The following is a 7456-nucleotide window of genomic DNA, read 5'->3' on the forward strand; positions in this document are numbered from 1 at the left end:
CACCACTTGAAGTTTAAATTTAGACGTATAACCTGCTCTTACTCGACCCATGTTTCACTCAGAACTAACCAGGCAAGTCAAGTAAAGGCGAAAAGGTTATAACTCTCCCCCGCAATGCCTTTGTTCCAAGCGGTACCGTTATTTTCGCTAGTTGCGAACTTAGGAATGTTAAACGTTGCCAAATTTCGGAATAATTTCTACTCCTGAAATAATATTCCAAGATAATTATTTTTTCTATAATTTCTGTCTGAAAATTGTGCTGCGGCCTATACATGCGTAAATACGGTATATATATCTCTCTACACATCCCTGCCGCTAGACACACCCTCTGCAGTCTCTATATTACACCTGTCTACCCCTGCATCACTCCGTTAGAACACTCTTACGCCCTGTACACTTGTAACGTTCCTAACTCAAGTCCCATTGGAGGGGTTACACTTTAATAATATCACAATTATTAAGCATGGCGATAAGAGTAGTTTCCACTTGTTGAGTCTGCAGACGGATGGCGTTGCCTGGTGTCTAGTCGGTGCCCATTCTGACATGGCCTTCGGATGCAATTGGCCAAAATTACCGTTAGAATAATCCCCATAATAATTTGCTCTCTGGGTTATATACCTTTATTCAGGCTAACTCATTATTTTCCCTGGGGGGTGCAGTTCCGCCTCCAATGACGTCTTGTCCCAAGGTGGGTGATCTCGTTGGCTGGTATCCTAAGGGATCACACCCTCTTCTACTGCTAGACCATTTGGCTAACACTTTTACCTGTAAACGTCCCCCCCATCACACAAGTGTAAATTCTGTAGTTAGCAGTTCGATATACATTCAACATCATTCTGCTGACTGGACATTCCCGCGTGGCAAGCCAATGTCCGTCTAAGTCCATATGCAGAAATTCCTTGAAGTTCCTTAACCCTTCCTACATCCGCTTTCGTACATCTTACAAGCATTTCAAAAAACTAATTCTATCCTAACCAATATTTTCCCCTAAAATACAAAAAAGTTAACTACTCTTTTAACATTACCTGGAGTCGGCCTTCAGGCCACAACATCCCCCACACAAAACGTGAGCTATTCCCTTTAACTGGGAATATTACACTAGTTTTCTATATATGTCTCTCTGTAGTCTCTAACATTATAACATCAATGTTGTAATTATACACTTGTTACAAAAAAAATCTTTAATGTTTGATATGGCTTCTCCACATCTGTTCACTCTGTCTGCTCATCACTTAGTCTGGGTTCATCACGGAACACTGTAGTCTCGGATCGAACTCGAAAGTCTCTGGCCTGCTGATCCCCTTCAGCTGCCATCTCCGTTGGTCTCTCTCTCTTGGCTCGTCCTTCCTGTGTCTGGCTGTTCCCCTTGGGTAGCTCGCTCGGAAGGCGAAGATGACCAGTCTGTGCCTCCACAGACAGATTGGTAGACTGCCATCTCTGGAATCGGCGACGGCTCCTCTCCAAACTCGTTTCCTCGTCCGGGCCTGGTCTCAGCTGCTGCTGTAGCTGGGACATTGTTGTGGGGGCGGTGACGAAAATGAGTCCGTCCCCTGGGTCATCTCGGAGTGCCTAGTGTTGTTCCATACGTGACCTCCTCTGAGAGCAAGGGGGTCCGGAACTGCGGCGCGGCTCTCTCTCTGGACTATTCCCGTTGCCTCGGGCTCAGCTGCCGACTCGCTGGGAGCGTCGCTGTCCGACGAACTGGTCGCAACTTCCCGCTTTGCGGATAACTCTCGGGCCTCTTTGCCCGGAATGCTCATAGGGCCTCCGGATTGCTCACACATCTGCTTCTGCTAGTGTAGGCTTCACTACTACATATAGTCATGCATTCCAAAAAAAAAGTGGGTCCTAATTATCTGGTTACCCTCTCATAACATTTCTCAAGTGCACAGGGTGTAATCCTGACCGATACAAAACAAAATGGAACTGCTTGAACAGTTGCGTCCCATTTTCGGCTGTGGGCGTTACCCTTATGCCAATCGTACCGTCCCGTCTTCAATACACTCTGTAAGTTTGCCTACACTCGGCTCAACGTGGGTAAGGGTTCTGGGTCGTAAACCCTATAATCAGGCGAATTGCTTCACCCGTAGCCAATTAGCAATCTCCGGGATGCATCACAATGCCTACTTCCCGGTTTCGGTCCCTTGTTACCGTCTGGCCCTAAAAAAATCAATGGTCGCGCAAAAATTCGCAAATAACTTGTGCTTTGGTAACAAACGTGCAGCCATCCCTTGCGATGTTACCCTGTCTATCTTAAAACTAACCCTGTTAGTTTTGTACGCCATTTCTGCTACTTTTTCGCGAGCGTCTGCCTCCGGTCGTCTTTACTCTCTATAGTTACGCCGTATCCTAGGGCGTAGTTCGTACGTATGCCGGTTTTCCCGTAACTCGCTCGTCTCTGCGCTAGTCTGTGCCGGTGAGTTGTATCCACTCGCCTCACTAGAGCTGTCTCATTCTATCGCTTGCTCTCTCTCTCTTCCGGCCGCTGCTTGGCCTTGGTCGTCAGAATTGCTGACGCCGTGGTTTTCTTCATTCACGCTTGGCCTCTCGCACGGAGCGTATGAGGCTAGCGACTGTTCGCTGCCTGCTTCGGACGCTGTGTCAGATTCTGTTTCCATATGTTCTTCAAACCGTGGTTCTTGTTCTCTCATTCTGCGCTTGTGCTGTCTTCGTCTTTCGCGGGGCTCTTCCCTTGATGCTCTGCACAATTTCAACTGTTCGACATGGAGGTTTGTCTCCCTCTTTCCTATCTGGATTCTGTAAATTAGGTCAGAGACCTTCCGCATCACTCTATACGGTCCTATCCTTTTTGGGTCCAATTTCCGTCCTCGGACCATCTGTTTGCGGTACACCAGCTGACCCGGGTGGTATTCCACCCTCCTTGCGCGCTTATCGTGGCGAGCATGCTGGTCCCTTCGTACCTGGCTCAGCTTTCTCCTAGCCGTCCTGTGAGCTCGTCTCAGTTCTCCGGCCAATCTCGCCACGCGCCCTCTCGCGCTTGCCTCATTTCTGTACTTCCTTTCGTAAGCTTCCAGCTCACGGTCCTCTGGACCTCTCATCTCCGTCCCGTGTGTCAGACGGTAGGGTGAGTACCCTGTGCTGCCGTGGGGCTGTGATCGGTACGCCCATAACACCAAATTAAGGTGGTTGTCCCAGTTCGTCCCACTGGGGTCCGCGTACATAGCCAGGCCCGCGTGGAGGGTACGGTGAAACCTCTCCACCTGGCCGGTTACTTTGGGGTCTATATGGACTCGTAAATATTTTGTCTACTCCTAGGAGCCGACAGATCTCCCGGAACAGCTCTGACGTGAAGTTCCGTCCTCGGTCGCTCAGGAGTTTTTCGCAGACTCCATGGCGCGTGAAAATCTGCATCACCAGGGCGTTAGCTACTGTTGTGGCTTCCTGGTCAGGAAGGGGCACTGCCTCTGCCCACTTCGTGAAATGATCTATGTACGTCAGTAGATATCTGTTCCCTCTCGTTGAAGTGGCGTAGGGTCCGGTGATATCGATCGATGCGACCTCCCCTGGTCCTCTGGCCTCGGGCAGGTAGCCCATGGGCGCTGTGGTTCCCCGGCCTGCCTTCAAACGGGCGCACTGGTCGCAACTTAACACGTAATCCTCGATGTCTCGGTGGAGGTTGGGCCAGTAATATTTCAGTCGCATCCATTGCTGTGTCCTTTTGACTCCAGCGTGGGCTTCATGCTTGGCATCGTGGTGGTCTCGTATGAGCCTACCCACTAATGTCTCTGGGATCACTAGCCGCGGCACTTCTTCCCGGTCCTTCCGGTATAACAGGCCGTCTGCATCGACCATATAATCTTGCCGCTGGCTTAGGCCCTCCTTAACCTTCCTGCAAAAGACATCCACCTCTTGTTCAGCCTTCACTTCCGGTCTCGTCACCTGCCCTTCCAGCGTGAGGGTCGCGATGTGGCGAGATAGAGCGTCCGGTACACAGTGATATTTGCCTGGTCGGTGTAACACCGTGTACTCGAATTCCGACAGGCGAAGGGCCCATCTCGTGAGTTTGGCGCTCGGATCCTTCAATTTTAACAACCAACACAACGCTCGGTGGTCGGTCACAAGCGTGAACTTGCGACCATACAGGTAGCATCTGAACTGTTTGGTTCCGTACACTACCGCTAAAAGTTCTTTTTCGGTGACTGATAGTCACTTTTCAGCCGGGGTCAACTGTCTGCTGGCATAACTAACTGGGCGTTTCTCTCCTTCTTGCACTTGGGCTAAGACTGCCGAAATTCCATGGTCACTCGCGTCTGTGTGTAGCCTAAACTCGTGGATGGGGTCCATACTCGGGTAAGCGAGTACTGTATCCGAACTGATCTCGGATTTCAAGCGACTGAACGCTTGGTCCTTTTTGGTCAATAACGCGAGGGGTCGACTTATGTCCGCATAATTGGGAATGTATTGCCTGTAATACCCGCTTAACCCTAGGAAAAATCGCACGTCTGTCACTGTGCGGGGTCTAGGGTAGTCTCGAATAGCCCTCACCTTATCCGCACTGGGACTAACCCCTTCTCTAGTTACACAATGGCCCAAATATTCTACTCTATCTTTTGCAAAGTGACATTTTTCCAAATTTAGGGTCAATTTAGCGGAACGTAACCTTCCAAAAACTTCTCGTAAGCGTTCCGTGTGCTCCTTTAATGTGCGTCCAAAAACCAACACATCATCCATAAATACCAAACACGTCACATTTCCTAACCCTAACAGTACCTCATCCATCACTCTGGTAAACGTATACGGGGAACCCGCTAAACCAAAAGCTAATCTTTCGTACTGATAGGTCCCGAAGGGTGTCGTAATTCCTGTCTTGTGTTTGTCCTCTGGCCTAATCCCTATGTGATAATAGGCGTCCTTGAGGTCTACAAACGAAAAATACTGATTTCCGTTTAACCTATCTAGGTTCTCTTGGACTAGGGGCATACAAAACACTGGCATCTTAGTTACAGCATTTAAACCCCTAAAATCGGCACAAAAACGGTACTTAACCGTCCCATCTGTGCTCTTTTTCCTAATAAGAATCACTGGCGCGGCCCATTCTGTGGCGGCCTTGGTCAAAACTCCTTTTTTCTCCATCTCCTCTACCTGATTTCGTAACTCGTCTCGCAACGCGTACGGGATCCTATAAGGATTTCGTTTCACAGGCCTGGCATCGCCTGTATCAATATCGTGGTACCCTAGGTCTGTGCGCCGAATTATTCCGTCCTCCGTCTTTTTAAACAAGTCCTGGTATTCTAGCAGAGCTGGTATTACAACTCGCCTTTCGTCCTCTGTCAGGTGGTTCAATTTTTCTTCCAGCAACCTTGGTACCCTTGCATTATGTTCCCTCACTTTGGGGTCTAGTTGTCGCGGGTATCGATCCGCCCTTAATAAATTCAGGCCGTTGTTCACGTCACTCCCCGTGACGTCATATCTGAGCTCAACTGCCTTGACGTCATAAGCGTCAGCGACTTTCGTTTCTGCCTGTAATGTGATCCACTCTCCGCTCGTGTTGATCAGCTGGGCAGTACAGTAAACTGTCTCGTTCGGAATTTGACTCTTGTCTTTGTCAGCGAGTTCTTCAACCTGTTTACGCGTCTTGAGTTGCTCGCTGTCGACTAAGTTCGAACTTAAAACTATTCGAAACTGTACGGGCTACATAAATCCCTCTAAGTGGTATTTCTACGGGTTCTGCATGAACCAATCCCTTAACGGATGCTTTCGGGGCGGATTTTCGTTCTAGATCTGTGATCTTAGCCCTCGTAATCAAGAGCGTTCGAGACTCAAGATGTATCGTTTGCGGCAACACTGCATGCCATTGGTGGGGTTCCTCCACCTGTTCGTCCTCAATCGGCAATTCTGTACTGGTGGGTTTGGCTGCGGCCTCCTTTATCGCTTCCACTGCCGGTCTTCTCGGCTCTGTGGTCGTCCTTGGAGCGATCTGTGGCCTTTCCTCTGTATTTGTCGGAGGTTGCAGCTCCGTCCGACATACCGTCAACTGTCGTACGTTCTCCTTCTTCCCACCTAACGGGTGATTTGCCAGTCTGTTTTTCTGGCCGTCCAGGGTTATTTCCCCGGCGGCTACGTCGATGTAGGCTCTCAACACTCAGCAAATCAAGTCCTACAATCCCGTCCTTCTTAATCGCGAAGGGTGCTACTACAAACTCGTGGGCGTAGCTTCTGTCCCCTATCAAAAATTCTAATTTCCTGGAACCTTCAATTTCTAATTCTCCGGTTATACCCCTAACCGCGTCTCCAATTTCCTGCGTGGGCGCATCCCCCACGTAGGGTTGAACTAAACTCACGTCCGCTCCTGTATCGATGATGAATTCGTATTTCGTCCCTTGGACCTTCATTTCAATGTTCAGTGCCTCGTCTAAGGTTTCTGGGCTGCGGATCCTTAGTTCGCGTCCAGCCTCTCCCTTCATGCCATAAATAAAGCTGGTTAACAGTCTGAAGTCCGCTTCTGCTTTGTTCCGTCGGGTCCGCGCTCTGTCTTATGGTCTTTGCGCTCAGTGCCCGACACCTGTCTAAAAACTGAATGGGCGATTCGTCTTTGCTTTGAGTGGCCTCATGAAGCAGGTTATAGTGATATCTCGCCGGTAGCTTTTCGCTGAAATGATCCACGAGAGCCGCTTTTAACGCCTCGTAGCGTACTCTCTCGTCTTTTAGCTGGCCTCTGCCGTTTACGAATTGCAGGGCCTCTCCTGTTAATTTTGCTTTCAATATATCCACTTTGTCATTTTCAGTCCAGTTGCTCACCCGAGCACACTGTTCTATTTGCGCTAGAAACTCTGATACTGGTTCTTCCTTTGCCTGCCAGTCCATTCTCTTATGCTTGTTGCTAATGACAAGTCCTTCGTCTTGACCCCTAGCGTCAGTTCCCTTAGCCGTCCTTCTAGTTCAGCTATTCTGGCCTCCATGTTCCTGTATACTATCGTCCCCTGTTATACTTAAGTTAATTTTTTACTGCAAGTTTGCTTTACCTAGCCTTACTTGACACTGATTCTAACACCTCATCTCCCCCTTGGAGTTGGGTTCAAAGATCCCACCGCTGCCACCACTGATATGCCACCTGTTATTCCGTGGTGACATGGGGGCGTGGAGGTATCCCCGCTGTCACCTTCTGTACTGCAGTCACAGGGGTAGGGCTAAGGAAACGACTGAATTGCTTCCTCTATAGTTGCTTCATTGGCTAGGGGCACACTGTTCACCGGGCTTGGCTGCAGGGCGCAGGTGCGAAATGTGGTAAGGGAGGAAATCACAACAGAAACCCATATCCTCACCCTATGCTACCCTATATTAGTATAAACAAGCAATATACAGTTATATACATTTTGGCAATATCACAAAGAGCCGACTGGTGTCGGGTTACACATTACACTTTCTTAGACGATTCTTGGACCTCATCTTTCTCCTGTCACCCAATTGCGGGTCGCTAGTCTCCTCTTTCTCCTGT

Source organism: Cryptotermes secundus, unplaced genomic scaffold (assembly GCF_002891405.2).
Source record: "Cryptotermes secundus unplaced genomic scaffold, Csec_1.0 scaffold3873, whole genome shotgun sequence".
Taxonomy (NCBI): Eukaryota; Metazoa; Arthropoda; class Insecta; order Blattodea; family Kalotermitidae; genus Cryptotermes; species Cryptotermes secundus.